Source organism: Delphinus delphis, chromosome 10, assembly GCF_949987515.2.
Source record: "Delphinus delphis chromosome 10, mDelDel1.2, whole genome shotgun sequence".
NCBI classification, from domain to species: domain Eukaryota; kingdom Metazoa; phylum Chordata; class Mammalia; order Artiodactyla; family Delphinidae; genus Delphinus; species Delphinus delphis.
Genome location: NC_082692.2, coordinates 99,002,030 through 99,029,501, shown reverse-complemented (window position 1 = coordinate 99,029,501; position 27,472 = coordinate 99,002,030). Strand labels below are relative to the sequence as shown.

Here is a 27,472-nt window from a genome sequence, read left to right as displayed (position 1 = left end):
TCAAATGAGACCTATTAGTACTGTAGGAAGGACTGTTTCACAGAAGAGTTCAACAAGAGAAAAGTAGAGGGAGAACTTAATCATATACACAGCATTGAGAAGCACAGGGTGCAGAACCCCCAAAAGCATGTGTTATAGCAGTCATTTCCATTTTGGACTGTTAATTTGAACGTTAAGGGGTTTTAAACATGTTATTTAATTTGTTTTGGTTGCATATAAGAGCTATAGGCGTAAACAATTTATAATTAGTTTTGAGCAAATTTCAGTTACATTATAATAAAAATTATGTGAACACTGAGAATCATAAGACATTTTTTTCCTTAAAAGAAGTCTGTGCTTTACTCAAGTAGTAATAAGATATGGCTATATAAAATAACTGAACCAAACTTTAAAGAGTTTCTAAGCCTCTCATTTTATAAATAAAGAAAAAAGAGGTGACAGGACTTACGCAAAATTATACAGCTAGTTAGTGACAGAGCTGGGTCTAAAATATAGGCTTTTCACTGCCATGGCTACAAAACATTTATTACAGGTTGTATACTGTTAATCTCATTGACCCTTTAGCCATTTTATAAATAAGACATCTACTGAGATTGAGACATGAAACAGATTCATTTTTTATATCATATTTTTCTACTGATGACTGAGTAATGATTACAATCCAAACCTTTAATTTAGGATCTAAGATCTGGTATTCATACAGTTGGCATAAGGGAGAAGGAAAAGATGTTTAGCTAAATTCAAGAGTCAAGAGGCAGAATAGTGTAACTGGAAAAAAACAGAAGACCAGCGTCCAACCTTCAGTTCTGCCACTAACTCCATTTATGAACTTAGCAAGTCACAATGGCTCTGGTCTTAATTCCCCATTTATAAAGTTGAGACAAGGAAAGGAGAGTAGATTAGATGACTTCTAATATTTTATGTTAACTCTTCCATTCAATGTATTTTAAGGGTTAAGAGCTCATCTATTGTAAACTCTTGTCCCTAATCAGAATCATGCCTAACCGATTATTAACAAGTTAATGGTATTATTGCTACCATCTGCCCATACACCCACCCACTCACTCACCTTATTGTTCACTATTTCCTAACACATATCTTAAGTTCTATTCAAAAGGATGTATCTACTCACTCCTATGTACCTGTGGTATACAGTAGGTGCTCAATAAATGTTGGGCGGCTTTATTAAAGTGCCAGTGAATGTGTATATTCCTATTTTCTGTCACCCACCAGGACTTGTTTCTGGCTTCCTGGTCTTATGTATGATACAATACTTAATGATATGTTTTTCTTGATAGGCACAAAGTAAATGCTGTTTGAATGCCAATTCATTAGTTCTTACGCCTAATAACTCATTATACACAGAGTCAAGACCACATAACTTACAGCTAAGTTGTTTCACATGTTTGTTTTATTCCTCCAGGTATTCTGTTAAGTCCTTTGAAAACATTAAGAGGGTATGCCTTTTATTTCATTTATTGTTCTTAATATAGCATTAGGGGTTCAAGACTTGATTGACTGTTAATTCCGAACAGATAGTACACTGTCTTTTCAAAGGCCTTCAGGAAAGTTCCCTACCCCAAACTCATATGTCCCCAAGAAGCTCAGCCCCCTTGTTTTACTTTCAGAAGAGGTTCTAAGAAAGATGGTTATCATTCTTTGAATACTGCCCCTTTACAAACCTAAAGGCCATTCTTCAAACACAACACTCCTCTTCCTTACTTTCTTTTCCCAGCTGAAGAATCAGAATTAGTTCTTTAGACCTGATTCTGTTTTGGAGGACTTAAAAGTTCTAGTATAATTAATTTCTCAAGTTGTACATAGAGTCTTGGACTATGAAGGAGCCCAGGGTTCTAATCAAGGCTCTACTACTTACCAATGTCTTTGGGCAAATCACTGAGCACTTCTAAGCTTCAATTTCCCCATATGTCAAAGAGGAAGTAATATCTGCCTTGCCTTACGGGGATATTATTAGGATTAAATATGTTACTATATAAAAGAACTTTACACGTTTTAAAGCTCTATGTAAACGTAAGATATTATTTTCCTATTGTTACCAGAATACTAAAAGCATTTTCCGTAAGGTTATAATTTAAGACCTTCATTGAATAAACATTTAAAAATATATATGTGTAAGAAAGTTGAAAGGAACTATGCTATAGTGTTAACATTAGTTACTTCAGGGTGACAGGATTATGAGTACTTATTTTTTGCTTTATATTTTTCTGCATCTTTTTCAATAGTAGCTATTACTCTTAGAATTTAAAAAGTTATTTTAAGTCAAATAATGACACTGTGCAACAATTGAGTATGAAAAAAACAGCTGTCAAATCCTGAGGACTCTTTAAAAGAGAATATCAAAAGCAAGCCTTTTATAGTTGATACAATTACATTTCTAAGTAGATTATTAAGGTAAATGGCAGAAATGTTCAGCTAAGCTTTTCAAAGAAGATGAAAGTTATCAAGAATAATGTGTTTCTATTTTTCTAAACAACTATTATCTTCCATCTATTTTTTCCTTTGAAGTCTTCCTACTAGCTACCAGTATCACTACTCCTCAAAGAATGTCAAGAGATGAGAGACTCAACTTGGAAAACCTCAGACAGGAAGTCTAATGTTGTTGGTGTTGCATAAAAGATACCACAAGCTCCTGACCTGGTTCTTGTCCTCCGCCTGTCCACGCTCCCTAAGAGCAACCAGCATTAATCTGGTGGATCTTGTGATGTTCAGAATGTGTTCACAAATCAATTCCTAGCTCAGCTTTCACCTTCTTTACTGAGAACGCTGATCAGGAACCTTTTGGTTTCAGCACTGCCTCAACCTGAAGATCACTGTCCCTTTAATTCGTTCTCATCATTCCCACTCCTTAGCCTTCCTGATTAGTGTCTCAGGGATTCAATAAAATGACCATATATTTAACTGCCCAACCTGGAGCACTTTGAAGAGTGAAACAGGGCAAAAGGCATAAACTGACACTGTCACTATGACACTGTCACTAGGCCACTACAACATATAATCACTTTAAAATTAAGCAAAGTGAGGAGATTTAAAGAGAGGAGATAGGTTTCATGACGTCTTTGGTCCTGACAACTAAAAACTAGGTCGATGCTGCCGTAGTGTTTTTTTCACATTGTCTTCCACTTCCAATGGTTGCTAGCTCTTAAGTGTAGGAATTATAGTCACACTTCTATTGGAAATTTATAATTAAATGTGAAGTAAATTTTCTTTGTTTCTTTATTCTTCTTCTTTTTTCGTGTTAAAGGTTCACACAGGGCAGTTGTTTTGCAAAGGAGGGTGGGAATTGCAAAGGTTTTGCCCCAGGCTGTCTTGCATTAAGAATTGTTGCAGCTGGCCACTTTTCAAGGAACCAGATGTGAAGTAAGTAATGCCCATTTGGATTACAAATCTCATTTTAATATCTTTCAACATAAATAACAATAACAGTAGTCAATATATTTATTCCAATGTTTCCAAGAGATGGACAGACATTACCCACGTAGGAACCACACTCTAGAAAAGCTAGAGGAAACAATGATCCTATTAAAAAATTTTTAAATGCTCAAAAAAGCTTACTTCAATGAAGAGAGTAAAATAAAGTTTGGTTTGATGGCTACAATTAACCAAAGCACCAAAAGTAGCAAAGACCAGAATAACTCAATTCAGTAAATTCTTAACACTTGGGAAATCTTAATCATAAGATTCAGCTATTGAAATTACTGTACTTGGGGGTTCTTACTAAGTTTGTCAAGGTTCCATAAACACGACCTAAGGCAACACAGGCTTGGATGGTACCAGTCCTAACATATACTTTGGGGAATATACAAAGTTCTAATATAGATTTAAAAAATCTCAATATCACGTTCCTAACAACAAATCCTTTACATCAATCTGAAACTGCAAGTGAATGGATTAAGCTACCTTGAAAGAAAATTAACAGTAATTTCTATTACTTCCAGTTTTTCAGTGTGAGGCCCCATTAATCTGATGGACTTTGTGACCCATCAGATAAGGCAGTCTGAGGACAGTTCATTTACATCCACAGTCGTAAATAAGACTAAGATTTGGGAATACCCAAAATAAAGGAGAAAAAGTTTAGAACTACGCTTAGAGCAAATAAAGATGTTAAACTGTAGAGAGCAATATGGTAGGACAAGGGAGATAAAAGCAGATCAAGTGAACAGTTAACAGTAAATGTTGGGACATGAAGGACCTATTGGAGGAATTCAGGATAGGGCGACTTTCCACCACAAAGTATAATAAATATATAAGGCTTGTATAGTCTTTTAAAGTGCCCAAAGCATTTTTCCATATATTATTTATTTAATCTTGAGAGGTAGGAATTATTTCCATTTTATTGAAAACTGAGGCTCAAGGAAGCTATGTGACTTGGCCAAGATCAGGTGACCAGGAAGTAAAATCTGAACTTAAAAAATTTAATACAAATCAACAAACATTTGTTGGGTGAACCCAGTCAAAAACTTTGCTATTTACAAGACACGGTGGGAAATACAGAGAAGTCTCAGCCTGCCCTTAAGGAATTCATATCTTGTTGGAGAAACAAGCTGCAAACAGGTGAAAAGTTAAGTAATGATTCATGATATGAATAAGAATTCCAGCCAATGATAGACGAGGTGTCACAAGGTAGCACCTGGTGACTCGCCAAATACATGGGAAAATGACTCAATTTCACAGGGACTCAGAAGAGAGTATCAAGATGGGATGGTTCATGGAAGAAATGGGATTTCAGCTATGGCTTACACATGAGCAAGATGTAGATAAGACGAGAGCATGCCTCCTGAAAAACAGCGACCACGTATCTATAGCCTATAAAGCTATGGATATATCTATTCATAGCTGTGTCAGAGAACCACAATTATTGTATGGATAAACACTATTTTTGTCTGACCCACTGATGAATGGACTAATGATGCATGAATGAACACCTGGACAGGAAGTGAGGAGCATTCTAGACAAGGGGAAAGAGCAGAAGTCTGTCTGGGAGAGAGTGAATGCAAACATTATCATGCCGTACAGGAGTATGGTAAGTGGCTTATCCAAGGTTACATAGTTAGAGGATGTGGCAGGAGCTAGACGATAGGTCTCCTGACTTCCAGGGAGGAGTAGAGGTGTAAATGGAAAGAATACTCGCTTTAAAATGAGATAAACTTCAATTAGAATCGCAGTATCACCACGTACCGGGGTGTAACATTGGGCAAAGTACTTAACTTCTTTAAGTCTCAGTGGCCTCATCTGTAAAACAGAATTGTCGTGAGGATTGAAAGAAATAATGTATGCAGAGCACTTAGAACTGCTTGGCACAGAGTAACCACAGATACTAGTTTCCTTCTCCCCACACCACATTTTAAAGGGTATTTTAATTTATTAAAAGATTCACTTTGGTATTATTACCATTGGAAAGATCCCCTGGGCAGCTGCCTCAGGACTTAGTTTACGCAAACCTGATATAGATGTAACTTTTCACATTGCTCTTTACTGCCCGCATATGCATATCTGTAATGTCAGCAGAATGACTCTGAAATAGCTGCATTACATATGGGGCCAGTGATCAAAGAGTACACATGCTGATGAAATTAACAATGCTGAGGAATGTACTGATATACCTGGTTCTACTAGGTTAGAATTATATAATTAAACATCCACATAAAAATAAATGCAATATAATTTTCATCAACTATCAAAAGCTCTTGATGTACTGAAAGTTGTTCCTATACCTTTAGAAAAAATGGACAAATGCTAAGATAAAAAAGGCAGTTAAAAAGTGACTTGTTTTTAAAAGCAGCTTCCAGAGCATTTCTGGAGATAATCTTCAGTATTTTCTATATCTTCGGTAAAATATTATTTGCTATTCAAAATGAAACTAAGACATTAAGAGTTCCTGAATCATCAATTCAGAGTTACCTAAATTCTATTTAAATTTTATTTCATCCCACAATAATTACCAAGACAGAAAAATGGCTTACTGCGTTTAAGAAGGATTTTACATAACCAGAAATGAAAAGGGGTTTCTGGTTGACTGAGTTGACCAGAAACTCAATTTACCGAGAACAACGTACATCCCAGTTCATCAACATTTCACAGGCCCACCTTCTGGAAAAAGAACTGGAAAAATGTTTAACTTGACAATTAGTAGCATAAAACTATCTCAGCATGTAAGGTAGGTAGATACTCTGTGGAACTAATCATTAGACTTTTCTATCAGAGAGCAGACCCCTGGGTCCTGGCCCTTCTTCCACTGTTTCTCTTCTTTTTGGCTCCTGAGATACCAAAGGTCCTACCAAGAAAACTGGTTCTCCCTCAAGGCTCTTCATTCTTGCAATTCTCTATGCTCTCCCCTCAGCAATCTCATTACAGAAGGCTTCAAAGATCAAGGATATACTGAGACCAAATCTCTATCTCTGTCCTTGTGGCCTCTTGTGTGCCTCAGGCCTATGTACACATATCTATTTGATATGTCCATTGAAATATGTCACAGGCAACTCAAACTCAACAGGTCCAAGACTGCACCTATCACCTATCCCCAGAACTGGTCTTCTTCAGTGAGCCTTACCTGCGTAAATGGCCCCACCAGTCTCCCAGCTGATCATGCCAAATCACGAAAGAGAGTCACGACGGCCTGTTCTTACACCCACATCCGGTCGGTCACCACGTCCTTCTGATTCTACCTGGTAAGTACATTCAGCCACTTCTCTCAGCCCTCTCTGCTATCAATCCCAGTCCAAACTACTCTCACCTCTTTCACACATTACTTCCCACCTGGTCTCCCTAAATCGGCTCTTATCTCCTCTCCAATCAATTCTGCAACTTTAGCCGGAGTGACCTCTTAAAGTTCCAATCAGATTATGTCACTCGCTGTTTAAAATCTGTATTGACTCCTGATTGTCTGAAATCCAAGCCGCTTTGAATAATCCCTGTTTACCTCTGAAGCCTCTTCCCGGTCCTTTTCTCGAGTTAAGCTACGCTTTTCTCCACTCAGAGCCTTCACACGTAATTTCCTCTGTAACATCGTTCTTTTCTCTCAGCTGACTCCTTTCTTAAGCGGGCTCCTATTCTCTCTTCAATTATCAGCATAAAAATCACTTCCCCAAACCCTAAGATCAGGCAAAATCACCCTGGAATCATTCCAAACAACTCATTGCCCTTTTCCTCCCTCGTAGCACTCATCGTTTTAGTTATTACTTGCTCATTGTCTGCCTTCCCCCTAAATTATAAACCCAGTGAAGACATGATCCCTGCAGCATCCCCATATGAGCACAACGAACTGGACTAAAGACTCGAGTTTCGGTTTTGGTTGGTCTTATTAACTTGCTGCATTATTCTGGGAAGTCAGTTAACGTCTCTAGGCCTCCTTTGTAAAAGGCGAGGAGTTGAATTTGATCAGAGTTTCTTAAGCATCACTAATGTGTGGGTCCATTTTAAAGGCAGAAAAAAATTTTACAGACCTGCCAAGGTTGTGTCCTCAGACTCCCCAGAGGTCCTCTATCCCCAAGTTGAGAAAACTAATGTAAGAAACCAGGGAAATGTCCTTGAATTGTGAAATCTGGGCTTTTTTTTATAAAGACCTTTTAGATTACTGTTGATATAACAATGCAATATTTCTTTTTTACTTTTTTTTTTTTAAAGCAATGGGATGCTTTGTGTGTCTGTGTGTGTTTAATAAATTTAGTTATTTTTGGCCGTGTTGGGTCTTCGTAGCTGTGTGCAGGCTTTCTCTAGTTGCAGCGAGTGGGGATTACTCTTCGTTGCAATGCATGGGCTTCTCATTGCAGTGGCTTCTCTTGCTGCGGAGCATGGGCTCTAGGTGCGCGAGCTTCAGTAGTTGTGGCACACGGGCTCAGCAGTTGTGGCTCTTGGGCTCTAGAGTGCAGGCTCAGTAGTTGTGGCGCATGGGCTTAGTTGCTCCGCGGCATGTGGGATATTCCTGGACCAGGGCTCGAACCCGTGTCCCCTGCATTGGCAGGCAGATTCATAACCACTGAGCCACCAGGGAAGCCCCCAATGCAATAGTTTTAAATTCTGAAATTCTATAAGCCCAAGAATATATTTGTTGATCCCCAAAAACCTGTGGATCCCAGTTTGAGAAAGAGACGGTCTCTTCCAGGTCGAAAATTAAATCATTCTAGGAGAGTAGATGTTTATTTTCCTGAGTACTTCTTAGTGAATCATTCCCTACATGTGGGCTCATTTAACTGCGATTTGGGAGAGAATACAAGGAATTCCATAACATCAAATCATGTAGAAAAATTCTTTCATTTTAAGAGAGACAGATTCTCAGGTACTAATTCTGGCAGCAGGATGAGAAGCATTCAACCTTAATTCCACATATGTGGCAATGAAAGGCAGATATAAAGCATTTCTCTGAGCTCAAATGAAATGATCTTTTTGATTACATAAAGAAGTGTGTAAGAAAATAAAAAGTGAGAGAAGAACAATAAAAAGGCAAAAAGCTAACAGCTCAACTAAAAAATGGGCAGAGGACTTGAATAGACCTTTCTCCAAGGACATACCGATGTCCAGTAAGCACCTGAAAAGATGCTCGACATCATTAGCCATCTGGGAAATGCAAATCAAAACCACAATGAGAATCACTTACACCTACTAGGATGGCGATAATAAAAAAAAAGATGGAATGTAACAAGTGCTAGGGAGGATGTGGAAACTGGGACCCTTGTACATTGCTGGTGAGAATGTAAAAAAGTACAGTAGCTGTGGAAACAGTATGGCAGTTCCTCAAAAGGTTAAATGCAAAATTACCATATATGCCAGCAATTCTACACCTAGGTATATATACCCCAAATAATTGAAAACAGAGATTCAAAAAGATACTTGAATGGTCACTGCAGCATTATTCACAACAGCCAAAAGGTAGAAACAACCCAAGTGTCCATTAACAGATTAATGGATAAACAAAATGTGTTATATACATGCAATGGAGTATTATTCAGCCATAAAACGGAGTTCTTGATACATGTTCTAACATGGATGAACTTTGAAAACACTGTGCTAAGTGAAAAAAGCCATATACCAAAGGACAAATATTGTATGATCCCACATAACTGGAATAGGCAAGTCCATAGGGACAGAAAGTAGAATAGAGAACCATGGGCTGAGGGATGGGTGATGAGGTGTTAATTGTTTCATGGGCAAAGAGTTTCTGTTTGAGGTGATGAAAAAGTTTTGGATATAGATAGGGCTGTTGGTCGCACAACACTGTGAATGTAATTAATGTCGCTGAATTGTATACTTAAAATTGGTTAAAATGTCAAAATTTTGTTACATAGATATTTACCATGATAAATAAAAAGTGAAAGAAGATGGGCAGCTTGTCATTTACTGAGTGGACATCTAAATTGCTAAACTGTTAATGATCTAATAGAGATATGAAATATATAACATATTGTTTTAATAGGAAAACTTGTTCTACAGTCAAGGACCTCAAGAACTATCAGTAAGAAGTGTATGATTAATCCCCTATTTTACCTGCTTCTTCTGGAATTATGGAGGTCTCCGTAACTGGTTTATACCTATCAAGTAGTACAAACTTTAATTCTATGGCTCAAGTTAATTATTAATCATCCTTAGCGATGAATGTTAAAGGCTTCAAGGATAACTGAAAACGTTGAACTATAAATCTAAATATTCTGATTTCCTATTACCCTTTTTATCCCCTTCTAGCAGAGGTGATAATAAATGATTAAGTGGCTATCAGAATCCAGGAGAGAAAGGTTAGAGCACAACTGTTCTCCCCTGTAGGTTCTAAGAGCAGAAACTAATACTACTTATTCCTATTTTTACCTTACAGTGTTTTGCAAGAAACAACAGAGCTCTGCCAGTGCTATTTAGATGCTAAAGAATTATTTTTATTTGTTCAGTTTGTTCTGCTTTGTTTTTAAACTTGATGAGTGATTCTGACGGAAGCAAGTGCCATTCTTGGCTGAAAGACCCTGGGATTTTAACGCCTCTTTTATGACACGGACTTTGCCAAATGTAACTCAACTGTACTGTGAACAGTGACCTCTTACTACCTCTTCGGACTTCGGGTCTGAGACCCTTCTCCACAGAGCCAGGAAAGCATGCACGCCAGCTGCCATCTTACGTGCTCTGCTGTGGTCCTTGTCCTTTGATTTGGGCTCCTCACTCTGTTAAAAAACTTGCCAAGTAAGTAGAAAGAGAAGTATCTTTAGTTTTTCTCAGGCTGTTTGGAATTAAACCCCTGAGTGCAGAAAGGTGACATCTATTCATAATAAATATTCTGTTCTTCGTGGTTTCCCTTCCCTGACTTCTTACTGAATGCCCAGAGGCCAGGTTCTTGAATTGCCTACATGTAAACAAAACGCTTGTTTCCTGAGGGAGACCTCATCTGCCAAGATTCCACTCAGTCTATGGATTTATAGGTGCTTCTAACTCTCTAAGTCCAGAAGATTGTAGCAGGAGTGGTGACACCGCCTACGTTCAGGCAAACAGAACGGCTAAAATAAAATCAACAGCAGTCCAAAGAGGAAGAAGCAAATTGGGTTAAAACATCCAGTTTCCTTCTCTTTTACCACTTGATTCTTTTCACTCTACCTCTCATATTTCAAATTACAAGATAACCTCTTCCAACACAACTCGTTCGTATACCACAGTAAATTGGTCACTCAAAATAATAGGGTGAGAGTGCATATTTTGAAAAAAATAAGCAAATACTTAAAGCTGAACAAACTTTTAAGGAGAAATAAAAATCAATCTTCCTTCATGTGCATGTTTTCATAGGATGGCTGATTCTATAATCTATGCTACTTACTATCTTGACTCAAAACCCAAGGTAACTGTAAAGCTTCCACTGATCATTCAATTTTTGGATACTTGGTTATCTTGCCCAATATTTCAGTTTCTATCCAAGAATCAAACAGCCGTTTATTAGAGTCAGCATTTGCATGTATCCCATGTAAACAAATAGTCTTAATCTCTACCTCAGGGAAAGGGAAGACCAACGACAATCTGCAGACTTGAAGCTTGGTAATGAAAGAGAGTCAGATATCTTCAGGTCACCAGATCGCTGAAGACAGAGTCTGCTAACAGTGAAATGTCAGCTCTGGTTTTAATTCCTACCAGAGAGATAAGAATCAGTAATTCCCAAAGTAGTACTAAGTAAAACTGATAATATTCTGGAAAGTAGTATAAAGCCTATAAAAGTATGCATTTGGAAAAATATTGCTGCAGTCAATCTTCGCATTGAAGTACATTAGCCAGAGATATTTCTGTTGATTTTGTTACAGTTGCAACTTTTCCAATGTATGAAGCATTAAAGTTACAAACTGGCTTGCTGGTTGAGTGGTCTGGAAAAAGTATATTCTGTCTCACTGGACTGCTGTAAATTTAAATCCATTTCTTCTATTTCTCAGCTCATTTTGGCAGAATACTTCTAGCTAAAAGTGTAATAAACTATATTGTCATACTTCAGGGTTTTTACAACTCCATCTACCATATTTGGGAGTGTGGTGGGGGGGAGCAAGAACTCATAAGGAAGTAAAGGGTATTATGGTGACATTTTGTAACCTTTAGCTAGCTAGGGACAACTGAAATCATGTGTTTAAGATGGGAAGCATTACTAACTTGGGATGATTTCTTGTGGCTTTTTTTTTTTTCTTACACCAGCATCACTAAATTTGTTCAGGAATAGATTTCTGTTTTTCTGTAAATCATTTTCCCTCCATAATATAAAACACGATTCCTTTTAATAAAGGCAATATTCTTGGTAAAATTTAAACTGAAAAAAGATGGGAAACTAGATTACTAATTAATTTGGAAGTTTCTACAAAAGATAATTTTGAAAAACGCTAAGACTTCCATTAACTGTCAGTCAAATCACCTAGTTCCCTTTCTACAAAAAACCAACATAGTAACCAAATGAAAAAAAACAATTAAAATGATATAGATACATTGAAAAGTGACTATCTTGACATAATTAACACACCCCTGAATTGTCATGGAGGAGAAGGGAGACCAAAGGGGAGAAAAAGCATGGGAAGCCTATATAGTGGCAACACTTTATTTTGTAATTCAACTTTCATTCATTTAATATGTATTTACTGAGTTGTTATTATGTATCAAGCATTATGCTCGATGCTGAGGACATATCAGAGAATAGGATAGAGGTCCTTGCCTTCAAGAGTTTACAGTTGGTAACACACTGACATTCTAATAACTTTTAATAAGGGGGAAAAGGGATACAGCCAGAAATTTTGAATTGAGGACTTAAAATTCTAAGCATTTCCTTTGTATCTCTAATTTTAGTTATTCCTACAAGTTCCTTTGAAATATAAAGCTATATGATTGCCCTCTCTGTGAACAGATCAAGGCTGTCGCATTCCACAATGCTTAGAAAATTAAGTATTGGAAGGGTCCTTAGAGACCCATTTGTCTTCTCTATCCTAATCTGTCAACGTATGGGAAAACTGAGGCCAGAAGAGGGGAAGTGATTGATTAAGGTCTCGTATCCACCATGTCTATTTTTATGTGCTTTTTTCCAAGTAAGTTATAACTTTGGAGGTATCATTACAACTAGTGCTTTTAAAAAATCTATGTTTTAGAAAACAAACATGGTTACCAAAGAGGAAAGGCGAGGGTGGGGAGGGATAAATTAGGAGTTTGGGATTAACATATACACACTACTATATACAAAACAGATAACCAACAAGGACCCACTGTATAGCACAGGGAACTATACTCAGTATTTTGTAATAACCTATAAGGGAAAAGAACCTGAAAAGGAATATATGTATGTATAACTGAATCACTTTGCTATACAACACAACATTGTAAATCAAGTACACTTCAATTAAAAATAAATAACTGGGTTTCCCTGGTGGCGCAGTAGTTAAGAATCCGCCTGGCAATGCAGGGGACACAGGTTTGAGCCCTGGTCCGGGAAGATCCCACGTGCCACGGAGCAACTAAGCCCGTTCACCACAACTACTGAGCCTGTGCTCTAGAGCCGGCGAGCCACAACTACTGTAGCTCACGCACTTAGAGCCCGTGCTCCGCAACAAGAGAAGCCACCGCAATGAGAAGCCTGCGCGCAGCAACGAAGACCCAATGCGGCCAAAAATAAATAAATAAATTGAATTTAATTAAAAAAATTCTTTAATAAATAAGTGACTAAATAGGGGACTTCCCTCGTGGTCCAGTGGTTAAGACTCCGCACTCCCAACACAGGGGGCCTGGGTTCGATCCCTGATCCCTGATCCCTGATGGGAGAACTAAGATCCCACAAGCCGTGTGTCATGGCCAAAAATTAAATAAATAAATAGGAAAAAATAAGTAAATTAAAAAAAAAAATCTTTGTCTGACACCTTTTTCCTTTACCCTTCTTCTGGTCTCCACTGTGACACTAACCTCCAAACTTGGTGGAAGCAGTCTTTTCTCACAGGGTCTGCCTCTTCTTAATGTCTTTTCTGAGGCCTCAGCCCTGTACTACCTCCTCCTTGATTTGCACTCCTCCCTCCCTTCCTTGATTCAGCTTTTCTAGGAGAGCTGTCCTATTGGCTGCCCCAGTCCTCAGTGGCCTAAAATCACTCCCTCCATTCATATACCACCTATTACCTTCTAACCTCCCCAAATACCCATTCCTCCCACTGTACTTAGCCTATAATCTTAAACAATGATCTCCTCCTTGCAACTGTTAACGGAATTACTCCTTTTTTCATTCTTCTTGACAGTTCACTGTCATTTTACAGTATTTCAGTAAAAAAAAAACCGTGAGCTTGGGAGTCAGAAGGATCTCAGTTTAAATTATATTCCTCCTGGCACTGGCAGTATGCCCTTAGACACGTTATTTCACCTGCTAAACTTCACTTTATTCATCTGTAAAATGGGGGTAATCCTAATTCTTATGCGACAGGGTTGCTTTGAGGATGAAATAAGATTGTATACCTGAAGTTGCTCACCCAATGCCCGGTCCATAGGAGGCACTAAGGGTTGTGTTCTTTTCCTCTCCTTCAAGCTCTCCTTGTTTGGCAGTGATGACCCGATCTACTCTTGCCACTCTCTCATCTTCCCCTTTTAAACTTGACGTGTGCTGCTTCCTGAGAAGCATTCTTCACTCTACGCTCATGACACCCAAAACCACGTGTCTCGTTCTGGCCTCCGAAACGAGGTTCAGTCCCGAATCTTCACCTCTCTCTAGGGCTTACTGAGATACTCCACCTTCACTTCAAATTCAGCAAGTCTGAAATCAACCTCATCTTTCTTCCCCCAAACAGAGTCCCTCTCCCATATTTCTTCCACCTCTCTGTACATCAGCCTGGAGTTCATTTTTGACTCTTCTTTTTCTTTCATCCTCTTTATTTTTTATTCACTCACCAAATCTTACATTATCAAAATATCTCTTTCACTTGTCCCATCCAAACGGAGCTTCTGTCACACCACTTCCCTCTCCCCAAATCTTCAAGTTCCCCAATGCCTCCTAGACGAAGTCCAAGTTCCTCGCTCTAGCCTTTGTATCCTGCCAAGCTCAGCCCTTTTCCCCTCTTACGTGAACCTCCCACTGACTCTAGAGTACAGTGTGCCCCCGACATCCTGAGATTCCTGCCCCATGATGCTCCTCGTGTTTAAAATTTCCAGCTCTTCCTTCTCATGTTTCCGTATCCACACTTTCGGGGTTCAGCTCAGGTGCAAGCACTTCGTGAAACAACCACTGACTATTCCAGCTCTGCAGATGTGCTTTCTTCTATGAACTTGCACTATATGCTTTCCCTCAAACACACATCACCCCAGCTCTGTGATTTAATTCTTTCATGTGGTCTGTGTTGGTATTGCCCTTGAAACGAGACTGTGAGGGAGGAATGGCCTAATTCCACTTTGTCTAGAACAGGGCTGGATATAGAAAAGCAGCTTGGAAATACTTGTTTAATAAACAACATATACAAATAGGAACCGCAACAACAATAAAACCTCCGTACGAATAACGGTTGTAGCCCTTTACCTGACTCAGCAGCCCTGCTTCAAATGCTATAGAAGATTGAAAGGCCATAACAAGTCTGTGAGCTGAATATTCCTCATCCCTGAATTACACAGGCAAAAAGTAGCTGATAAGGTATCTATGTGCTTTTATGGACTCATTTTCAACATCTGCAAAAAAATTAAAAAATGAAAGGCGGAGGAGGAGTTGAAGGAGGAGGAGGAGGAGGGGGAGGGGGGAGACGGAGGGGAGAAGCAGCAGCGGCAGTCCCTACCTATGCAGAAGTTAAATCTACAGAATTGTAAAATACATATTATATCACAGAATTTTCTTACTTCAATTTTCCATCATGTTTTGCATCTCTCATTGGTAAATTTAAAAATAACATTTAGGCAAGAATGCTAATAGCATTATGCTTAATTAGCAGACATAAAAGTATATCTGAATCATTTAATGTTCATTACATTATAATTGTAACACTTGCATAATCCTTGCTAGGAACTGTTTTAAGTGCTAGGGACACCCAGAAGATAGTCTCTGTCTTCAAGAAGCTCACTCCAGGGACTTCCCTGGTCGTGCAGTGGTTAGGAATCCGCCTGCCAACGCAGGGGACACGGGTTCGAGCCCTGGTCTGGGAAGATCCCACACGCCGCAGAGCAACTAAGTCCGTGTACCACAACTACTGAGCCTGCGAGCCACAACAGCTGAGCCCGCGTGCCACAATTAATGAAGCCCGCGTGCCTAGAGCCTGTGCTCCGTGACAAGAGAAGCCACCGCAATGAGAAGCCCATGCACCACAGAGTAGCCCCCGCTCACCACAACTAGAGAAATGCCACACACAGCAACGAAGACCCAACACAGCCAAAAATAAATAAGTTTATATTAAAAAAACAAAATAAGACTAAATTAAGAGAAAGATTAAAAAAAAAAAGAAGAAGCTCACTCCATAAAACTAACTACAAAACCAACAATAATCCAATACGATGATTGGTACATTCCAGGCATGAACCCAATGCTGTGAGAGGAACACTGATGAGCCATCTGGAGTGGCCGAGCCCTAATATCCATGATGCAAATGGAGGCAGTGAGACCGAGGGGGTAGGTTGAGGTAGACCACGAAGTCTGTAATGCTCCCAGGAAGGGGGGTGAAATGCAAACACAGTGTTTGAGAAAGAACTCTGTCTACTTGGAGGATGAAATGGAAATGGTGCATTGAGTCGGACAGACAATTTGCAATAACTCAGGTGAGGAATAAGGAAAACCTGAACTAAGACAACATCGATGGAAACTAAAAAGTTGGAAAAACAAATTTATAATAGCAGCAATCAGTAGGTTCACACATAAAGATTCTTTCCCCACTACAGCAGGGAGCAGAAGTGTTCAAAGAATTTATTCTCCTTAGACTCTTACTTGCTGTTGCTATCACTATTATTCCAAAGTCTGATGGATGAAAGGATGAGAATAGTTACTCCACATATTGAGAACACAAGTTGGCAATATTGTTAACTTTCACTCATGACTTAGGGTAAAAGTCAAGTCACCTCATCACATTCCAGCCACCACTCATCCCAGTTCTTAAAAGGATGTGAACTTGAAGTTAGTCTCCTTTGCGGGACTGCTTCCAATAAGCACTTTTTCTGGTGAATGTGGGAAAGGGTACAGATCTGTTACATTTCACCCTTTTCATGTAGGTGCATAAAATAAAATTTTAAAAATGAATTAGCACAATGAAAGAGCTTAATGCCTTTCCTGAACAAAGATATTACAGAGATATTGAATAGTTGCAGAGATTCTTTGAACATATGCCATATCACACAGATAAGCATTTTATTTCCTCATTTGGAAAAGATGAAAACTCAAGACAATGATTATAGTAATATCTTAAAGATATATAGTACTATAAAAATTTTCTAAGCACTGTATATATTTAATCTTACTTGGTCCTTAACAGGTAAGGAAATTGAGGTCCAGAATATTTAAGCGATTGCCAATTAACAGAAAAGGACAGACTACAACCCAGATGTCCTGATGTTCAGGTGTCAACTTTCAGGTGTCCTGGAAGCAGCAACTCTCTCTAGAATTAGGGTTCTTCCAAAGTACAACGGGAGGTCAGGGCTGGTAAAATCCCTTTCTCTGTTTGTATATAATTATTATAGTACTTCCTAAATAATACTCCTTATAGTTTCAGTGAAAGTAACAAAAAGCATTTTGTGGTTTATTATTCATGCTAGATTTCTCTGGATATTCAAAATGGATTACTAAAAAAAATTAGGTCTTGTCAATTGTACTCATTCTTCAGTGGTTATTTCTGTACACAAAAGTGCTCTCAATTTTATGATGCGATCTGGAAGAAGTTCAACAACACATTGTTAATACTCTACTGCTACAAAATAATTTTAAAGCTCCATGGGAATTTAGATTTGCACAAGTCATTAGGATGTGACCTTTCCCTTAGATTTCTTATTTTAGGATCAACTTAACATGGTATTTCCCCAGTGGGAACTGTTGTACTTCCTTCGCAGATAAGAAAAATAGCAATCACAAATTATAGTGAGTAAACTTAGGGAAACATATATTTCTGTGATGCAGATGAAACCGAAATCATAAAAGGGGGCCACACGACTTATTCCTTGGGTTTGAGAGGAAAGCCAAGTGGCTTGCTAACAAAAGAAAACAAGTCATGCCATTATGGTATTTCCCTGAAATTTATACCTAATTGTTTGTCCCAGCTACCAAGTCTTATGACTTTTAAAGATTATTAAAGATGTTTACGTCACTAAATTTCCTATGTCCTGTCTACTGGGAGTATAAAAGGTTAAAAATATCAAGTTTTTAATAATTTAAATGATTTCAGATCACAGGATCTGGACTGAAGGACAAGGAGTTCATAAGTGTGAAGAAAAAAAAAAATCAAAACAACAACTAGAATAACACAGAGATCACAGTTGCTTCACATTATGGTCCATGGAATAATAGTGGCCTCCAATGTTTGAGCTCTTACTATATGATACTGTGGCAGAATTTATGCACATTATTGGTAACATATGAGTTACTGGGAGTATCCAAAGAATCGAGCATACTACAGCTAGGACTGCAGAGCTCATTATTGGCAATTTTTTTTAAAAAGGTAAACAAAATCATCGAAGGAGAGATTAGGAAGATGTACACTTTTCCTGCCAAAATCAATAATTTTACACACTGTTAGTTCATGAAAACATTAAAATTAAGAAATTACAAAAAGATTAAAAAGAATGAAAGTGTGGTTATAAATGAAAATCAAGTAATCGCCAAAAGTAATTTTTTGTATCCTCTTCTATCAGACATTTGTACAGTAGGTTTTAATAAAAGTACTACTTGAGAACAAACACTGCTTTATTGAAATTATTACTCAAGAGTCTCAAATAATCAAACCCCTCCCCCACCATGCATTCTTCAGTTTAACAAACTGTTAATATCACAGAATTTCTTTTAAGCTTAATTTTTAGGAATGAACCCTCTACATTTTATAACAGTGACTCATGTTTTTAAGTAAAGATAGTACTCACTGTGATCGACTTACATGTTTTTCCAGAAGATATTTATTATACAGTTTAGACACAGCTAGGTTTTAAAATATTGCTTTTGAATGAAAAGGTACTTTAGAAATCATTTATCACAACCCCTTAGTTTTATAGACAGTGAGGGTCAGGGATAGCTGTGTATTTACTTTCTCAAATATCACATACACATATTTAAAAATCTATGTATATGTGTTAAGAACTGGAAGGCAACTTGTAGAAATTAAAATAGTTTCAATAAGGATGTTAAGATTATAGATAATTTTTTTGTTTAAAATGTTTATTGTTGTTATTACGTTGCTTATTTGATAGCAAAAAATACAATACACTGCATTGTAGTTAAAAGCTGTAATCTCTATTTCATGTCATTAACTGTAACACTTAACCCCCAAATGAAAGTTCAGAATAAAAAGGAAAAACAAACACCCATAATCTTTTTTCTATTCATTGTACATTTTAACCATATGATTTTGCATTTTAAAATTTTCTCTTATCATTGTATCTTTATTCTAAAATTACTATTCACCTCAAATATTTAAACCGCAAATTATAAATATTTGATTGAAATAAATCCTTTAACAGAATTGATTTGTATCCTTCTCTCTGGATGTGCTACTTTGTTAAACCTTCATTTTTGCAAGCAATCATTCCTTTATAACCGCTAGCAACATGCAGACTTAAAGGCCATAGGGACCTGCAGCACAGGTTTTAAATTTGATTTAAATTTGGTATAGCCTCAAGAAATAATCTGCAATTTCATTGCAGCCAAGTTGGTTTTTTCCTAACCCAAAACATAAACAACACCCCCATCACAATCCAAAAAACCAAAAACTACCCAAAACCCCATATTATGCTAATATCTAAACAACTGGTGAAAACTCCTCACTCTCCACCCTCATTCCGCTGTCAAACACACAGAGCCAGAGCTAAATGATAATAGATTTAAATGAACAGAAATCATTTAAACATACGCTTTGGAAATATGTTTTGGTTCATTTTGCTACTAATATATCCTCAAAGCAATGTGAAATGCCATAAAAATGAATAATGCAGGAGTAATATAGTTGCTCAAACCCTTTAACATAGAAACTCCTCTTAAAGCAATTTATCTGAAGAAAATGATTTTTTAAAAAGTGAAATACGTGCATGAAGATATTCACTATATGTAACTGTGTAAGAATAAACAGTAATTGTATAATAATAAAAAATTAGAAGCCACCTGAAAACTGGCTTAGTAAATTCTGTGATATCACTAATATGGACTACTGTGTTGCCAATATGACATCTGAAAGCCAGGTAAAAAGGAACAAAGACATGTAATCTAACAGTGAAAGAAGCAGAAATGCTCCATATACTGTAACTGTTAGTAATTAAAACATGTATACAGGTCAACCAGAACTGAAACTATACAGAAGTTAGAATAGTAGTTTACGTGTGATTAAGTGTGGTCTTTTTATTTTAAAAGATATTTTCACAGCTTTTCAGTAACAAAAACGTCTTAAAAGAATTTAATGTAAAATGAAACAAACCCAAGGGCCCAAATTCAAAGTCATTTATCTGTCCCAGTTCCTAATCTTATTTCTGTTTGTACCACCTCCCCACCTTTAATATTTTAGAACCCTATCTATGTTCCAGTCCTGCAGCCCTGAATTCATACATAGCAGCATAGCTAAGCAGAGAGTTTATTTACAGAGGGCAGGCCTGAACTCTGCATGTGAGCACATACAGAAAACGATAAAGATCGTCGTGTCCTATTAGTAATTTACAGAATTGTGATTTGCTCCACCCCGTACACCTATAATTGAATTCCTCAGCCATAAAATCATTGGGACCAAACAAGTTCAGATATCTTTTATCTAAGCCCTTTTTTCCTCCCTTACCATCAGTTAACATATTTCTTATGGGGCTTTTCTTCTTTTTATAGATTCATTTGTCTTAGTTATAAATTAACCCACAAGCAACTCTCCCAACCACCCAGCTCTACTGTTTCCTGTGTACCAGGTTCCTTTTCTACTTGCACTATTTATGATATAGGGGCCATTTAAACTGCCGGTTGGTAAATGATGTCCAGGAAATCATCTCTAGATTTTTAACAAAGATTCCTCCTAAGGAGAAATGCTCCCAAGCAGAGATTCTCCTCAGAGCTGGGCACCCTGGAAGGAAATGGAATGGAACTGCTGAAGACTTCTATTTCTTTTTCACTTCTTAAAATTGTGGTAAAAGAGACATTACATAAAAATTGACCATTTTAAGCATTTAAAAATGTACAGTTCTGTGGCATTAAGTACCTTCAGACTGCTGTGCATCCATCCAGAACTTTTTCATCTTCCCAAACTGAAACTACGTTCCCTTGAAACACTAACTCCCCATCCCCCACTCCTCCCAGCTCCTGGTCACCACCACCCTACTTGCTGTCTCTATGAATCTGACTATTTTAGATGCCACTTCTGTTTTTTCTTGTTTCGCCTAGAGTGTGTGAACTAGTGTAGTTTCCAAAATTGGTTGAACACATAAGAGAGTTGCCGGCAAAAACCCTTCAGGGAAGAACTCTTAAGACTCAGCATTTTGTTTTTCATGCGCAAACGCTTGAATTCAGACCAAACACTCATTTCCAGACGCCAAAGTACATAATTGCTCCTTACTTGGTCTTTCAAGAGTTTGGTCTTTTGACTTATCTCTTTTTTTTCAAGTTAAACTGATTTTCAAATCAAACTTAATACAGCTATTGATTTCCTTTAAGAATCAAAGTTCCCTTAGTACTGCTTATATTCACAGAATTTCCCAGACATTTTACCTAAAAACAGCATGACCTTCTCTCATCTTCACCATTCAAATACAAGGCTACTAATTCTAAGTGCTTGTTCAAATGTTGTCCTGGGTAAAGAAGACTGGTGGACCAAGAGATCATGAATGAAATCTAAAGACTTGGTTTGAACACTGAAATCACACCCTGACCGTCACCAACTAAAAATTTTGCTCAGAGGTGCTCTGTGAGGACTCAGAGCCTAGTGGGTTTTTTTCCCCACTCACAGGTTTTCTGGGGGCTGGAAGTGAGTGGCTGGAGAACTAAGTGGAGAGCAAACCTGTGGAGGTGAGGATGGCTCTGTGTATGGACAGGATTAAGAAACAGCTCAAGGAGTATCCTTTATGAGAAGAATGTTCTAAGGTTGGCAAACAAACAGAAACTCACTCTAAAAATCAGTAAAAGTCTAACGAGAATGATTACTGAGTGACTCCAATGTAACTTTTAAAGAACTTTTCATCTTGAAATAATTTGAGGTTTACAGAAAAGTTGCAAAGATACTGGAGACAATTCCCACGTCACTTTCACCGGGCTTCCTACTGTTAACATTTTGCAACCACAGCCCAATGAGGAAAACTAATAAATGAAAATTGGCACACTACTATAAACGGCTTTATCTGGATTTCACCAGTTTTTCCACTCATGCCCTTTCTCAGTTCCAGGACCCAATCCAGGATCCCATATTGCATTTTGTTGCCATTGCTCCTCATCTCCTCTAGTTCCGCAGTCTTTTCTTTTCCTTTTGTTTTGTTTTTTTTTAAAGTGGCTTTATTGAGGTATAGTTGACATACAGAAAAGTGCACATATTTAATGTATAGTTCCCCAGATTTTTCTTGTCTTCCATGCCCTTGACGCTGTTGAAGAATGCTGGTGAGGTATTTTGTAGAATGTCTCTCTATTTAGATCGGCCTAACATTTTCTCATGATGCAACTGTCGTTATGAATGTTTGGGAAGAATACTGAAGACCTGATGTGCCCTTTTTGGGGGTATATAAGCTCAATATGTCTTAGTACTGTAGATATTAACCTATTAACCTGGATCACTTGGTTAAAGTGGTGTCTGCCAGGATTCTTCTGCTTAAACTTACTACTTTTCTCTTTGTAACTAATAAATATTTAAAGGGAGATGCTTGGAGGTTCTGTCCATATTCTGCTCCTCCTTTCACCTTCTAATCTGAGTATTCATCAGTGGGTCCTGCCTGTAGCAGTAACTGCTGCTGAGGTTCTCTGATGGCAATTTTCCATCTCCCTTATTCCTTTAACATTTACTAATTTAAATTCTTCTGTAAGGAAAAGTTCTCGTCCTTCAATTTATTCATTCAGTCATTTATTTATATCAGTATGGAATCATGTATACATATATTTTATTTGGGGGGTTATAATCCAGTGCTATAGTTTTTAAAAAATTTTTTATATTTATCAAATATATTTGATATTATATATATTTATATCTATCAAATTATTTATATTTATCAAATTATTCCAGCTTTGGCCATTGGGAGCTGGAATAATTTGAACAATAAAATAAATAACTATAGTACTGGATTTTAATTCCCCAAATAAAGTATATAGGCATGGGCATTGGATAAATTAAGCTACTTTCTCCTTTGTGACCTGGGATCATAGTTGCATGGCCTACAGAGAATCAGGAAAGATATTTTAATTTTTCTCTCAATTCAATTACAAGTAACACATGAACCTAATATAATGTACCTGTATTGAGACTTATTTCTAAGGATTTGTGTTATTTCTCAACCCCTAAGTTTGTTTTGTTTTGTCTATCTTCGTTTTGTCTTAGTCAAATACGTTACTGTGCTTTCCTTCCACTGACTGGTAAATTATACAGTAGAAAGTATTCTGATAGTCAAAATAAAAGCTCTCTAAGAAATTTTACAATAAAATACTATGAAGCATTTGCATGTTCTTTAAAAGAGACCTTTCTAAATACAAATTTAGTACAATAAGTTCTGAGTTTACCTACCGTTAAAGGGCAACTCTTGTTTAAGGAAATGGCCTTCTTGTATGTCTGTGGCTTTGAGTTGGCTTCTTTCAAATCTGAACAATTAAAAAGAAAAAAGATTTTTAATATACACACATATTCAAAATTTTTAGACAACCTAGGATACCAAAATGTACAAGCACAAATGAATGTATTTTCTCTGTTGGATTTCATCATGACTGTTGGCTGTCCCTGAGCTTAGAATGCTTTGTATTCTCTAGAAGCAACCAACAGACTGACTTGTACATCATTCAGGGCTGGAGAATCTTCCTGAAGAGACATGGATTAGATTCATTTTGCCTACTCTCCTGTTCTGTCACTGATCATGAGTCAGGGTCCTTTGTCTCATCCATCTTTTATGTCAAATTAATGAAGACACCTACGTTGGGCAGACTTAAGAAAAACTAGATTTTAAAAGGGTTAGTAACGTCAAGAGATAGAGGACTGATAAAATTTATACACAGCAAAGATTACATTTATGAAAATATACTCATTCTAGAGGGCACATGGCTGTTAAGCCTAAGGTAAAAGCGTCACAACCATTTAGGGACAGTAGATACAGCACATTTCACGGGGACCAGATTTTTAAAGGAAGATGCAGAGAGCAGATTATCTGAGTAACTATGTCAAAGGTCTAAGGATGTGTATCCTTGGCTCTTACGAAGGGCTCAGGGATCCTAGAATAGCTGTACATTTCGTAAAGACAAAACAGTACCCAGGGCCAAAGGCTTATCATCAGGGCCTTCAAAGTCCCAACATCCAGACCCAACATTCTGCACAGTCTAACCTACCCAAAATTCTAATTTTTTTTCTTTTTTAATGCTGCACCTTTCCACTTGGAATTTGCAAAACCTATTCTATTACCCAATGCATGGGTACCGTAGTGGATCATGAATATAAAATGTTTTCCCATTTTGTTATTTCTACTTTGAAAGAATATAAACTACAGCCCAATGTATTTTGTTTGATTCTTTGTTTCACTCACACTGTTTAGTACTGTTGTTTGGAAACTGAAAACCTCCTAATGAACTCAACAATACGGTAACAATTTTGTTTTCATAATGGGGCATATTCATCTATAGAAAGAGCTAGCTTGTCAGGGTTTTAGACCTGTCTGCTTTGCTTTTTGACTGCTCATCTGTATCACAGCAGTTTACTCTCCATGTGAAACAAACACTCTTTCATTTGTTAGTCAAAAATGAAAGGAGTACCCACATCAAACCTGTCCGTTACATATAACATGCATAGCGCATGAGAAACAACTTTATAATGGATTACTATTTAGACTTTTTTCACCTTTAAGTCAACAAAAAAGTGCTTAAATATGTGAAAACAAAAGGAAAGAGTATTAATAAAGAAAAATTTGAGCAAAATCTCTATCTGAAAAATTAAATAATGTTGACTACAGGGTAAGATTAAGCCATAGTAGCTTTTCTTGACACTCATTCCAATTTCTCTTTGAAATACATATGAATTCACTAAGAAATAGACAGCAAGAAAGAGACAAGACAAAGTTAAGATTTCTGGAAACTGCTATGTATTCCTAGCTTGTAGCCCTAAGAGTTGGATCAAACAGAAAACTGGACCAGTTTCTGTGATTTTCAAAGGCAGACAGAATCTATAACCTTTCCTAAAACCCCCTCCCCCAGTAACATCAGTAATCTTTCTGTATCCATTCAGAACTGCACTGTACCATAGACGGTACCATTTGCAGGCATAAAATATAATAAGTAGGGCAGAAACAAGATCCATTCTGGGGGCAGTATATATCAAGTATTACAGTTCTTTCATGTTCCCCATCTGGTCAGTTAAATACAGACTGGTTTACATTCATTAGTTTATAAATCCTTCTACTCATTAATATAAGCCAGAGAACCAGGCTGTGAAGAGAGCAGACAAGCCCCTCACATTGCAACAAAACCCACACTAGACAGGGTCTGTTCTACTCATCCAGCTTTTTAATATCTGAGATAGGCTTTTTACCAGAATCTAAGTAGATAATAATGCAAGCCAGAGGGAAACTTACTATATTTGTCTGAAATGGTATAAATGGTAAAACTTGACTTAAGAAATAGGAAAATAATTAAAAATGAAAACGACTGAAAACTTATCAAAGATTTGCTTCCCCAAGAAGCTCTGGGGCTAGATAACTTTATAGATACATTTTTTTCAAGGAAGAAATAAGTTTCTTGCCACATAAACTGTTCCTGAGTAGGAAAAAAAAAGAGTGACCAAATTAATTTTTCAAAACCTAACAAGACAAAATAGTTAACAAGGTAACCTAACAAGAAAGATACCTAACAAGAAACAAAAAACCTCACAAAATACCAACCGCACTTATTAATACTGACTTACAAGTAAAAATAAAATGCTAATGAACGAATGCAATAGTATACTAAAAGAATAAACCACCATAATCAAGTTGGATTTATCTCAGAAAGACAAAGAAGATTTAATATTGGAATACGTATTAAAATAATGTGTTCCAGCACTAGGTTGAATTTTAAAAGAAACCACATGACTATTTCAAGAAATACAAAAGAAAATACTCAATAAAATTCAACATTCATTCTTGAAAATATTTCCTTAAAGAACTAAGAAACTTTAATAACAAGAATATTAATCTCAAACTTACAACCAATATCATCTTAATTGTGAAATATTATAGCAGCATCTCCCAAAATATGTTCTATAGATAACTAGATTCTTTAAGATTTTCCAATGGAAAAGCTTCCACCACAAGATGAATTTGCACATGTTGTTCACATTTGGAGGTTAGTAAAGTACATTAGCATTGTATATGCTCAGTAAGCCCCACAATTAGAAAAAAAACAGTATCAACAATAACAATCTGCTTAGCTGTTTAACTCATTAGTTCTCAAACTTATTTGAGCATTTCTTTTCTCACTTTCCGTTATTTCACTCCTTAACCCACTTCACTGCGGCTTTTGCCACCCACCCTTCTACTGAAACTCAAGCAAAAGTGACAGGTGGTCTCCTTTTTGCTAAATCCATTAGACTTCTCTTGATTTTCATTCTATTTGCCCAATTGTGTGCTGGTAAGTGTTTAACAACTGGCTCTCCTTGCAGGAAGAATGCTCTGGTTTGTAGTGTTTGCTAATTTCTGTGGTGTAAATACTCCCACGGTGACTGACATAGGGCCATCAACATGACAGCAGAGTCGGGCAGAGCTGGGGCAGCAACAGCATATTACATGGTATCCCCACCTCACAGATGCAATCCACACCAACACCTCATCGATGTAAAATAATCAGGAAGCAATGCAGTTGGTGTGGTTACTACCTCTGTTTTTATCATAACTTGTTTCACTGCTCGTATATACAATCTAACTTTTAACAATGGCTGTGGATAACAGTCGGCTCACAAAAATCCTAAAAATTTAACAATTGACTTTCACAGGCCAGTCTGAGCTGGCTCCAGCACCGCCATCTCTGCCTCTGCATCATTTGATATTCTGTGTATCCTCTACTCTTGAAACTGTCTCCTCCCTTTGCTGCCTAGTGACCAGTTACTTTGAATTCTTATCCTAACCCTATGACTACTACGTTAGTCCTTTTTCTTGGTACCTCTTCCTCCTGAGTTCTTCGATCCTGTGTGTTCTGCAAGTTCCTTCTTGGCCTCACTCTTACCCATAAACATATCTACTTGCTTACAGCTTCCAAATCTTCATCTCTAACCATGTCTTCTCTCAAGACTTCTAAATCTGTATTTCCAATTTTTGGGGAACACCTCTCCCTGAGTTTCTTCAGGAACCTCAAACTCAACAATTCCTAAGCTGGCTACCCATCTCCTCCCTCTGAAGAATTAAAGACACACAATCCAACACATATTGGACCACTCCTCGCTCCCTGCTAGATGAAAAGGTGTTCTAATCTCTACTCCAGCCTTGCAAAGTACATTCAAGGAAGCTCAGTTCATAACCATAGGCAACACTTCTCACATCCCTTTCCCCCTTCCCTTCGACTTTTCCACACCCCACACTTTCCGAAGTGTCACCTTCAGCAAAAGCCCTCCCACTCAACACTTCCTCCATTCTCAGCCCAGTAATGTCATAATCTCTCCTTCTTCTCTTTCCCAGCACTTTATGACATAGGGCAACTCAAATCTCCTCCAGCTTTTCATGTCCAGGCCCT

General features: G+C 37.4%; 1 protein-coding gene across 1 annotated transcript in view; it reads right to left on the bottom strand.

The window, feature by feature from the left end:
* Positions 1–27,472, bottom strand: part of PPARG (peroxisome proliferator activated receptor gamma) — a 129,135-nt gene that overhangs the window by 81,674 nt on the left and 19,989 nt on the right. The window contains exon 2 of the mRNA XM_060023076.1: positions 23,301–23,374. The gene's annotated coding sequence lies outside the window, so the exon portion shown is untranslated. The remainder of the gene's footprint in view (positions 1–23,300; positions 23,375–27,472) is intronic.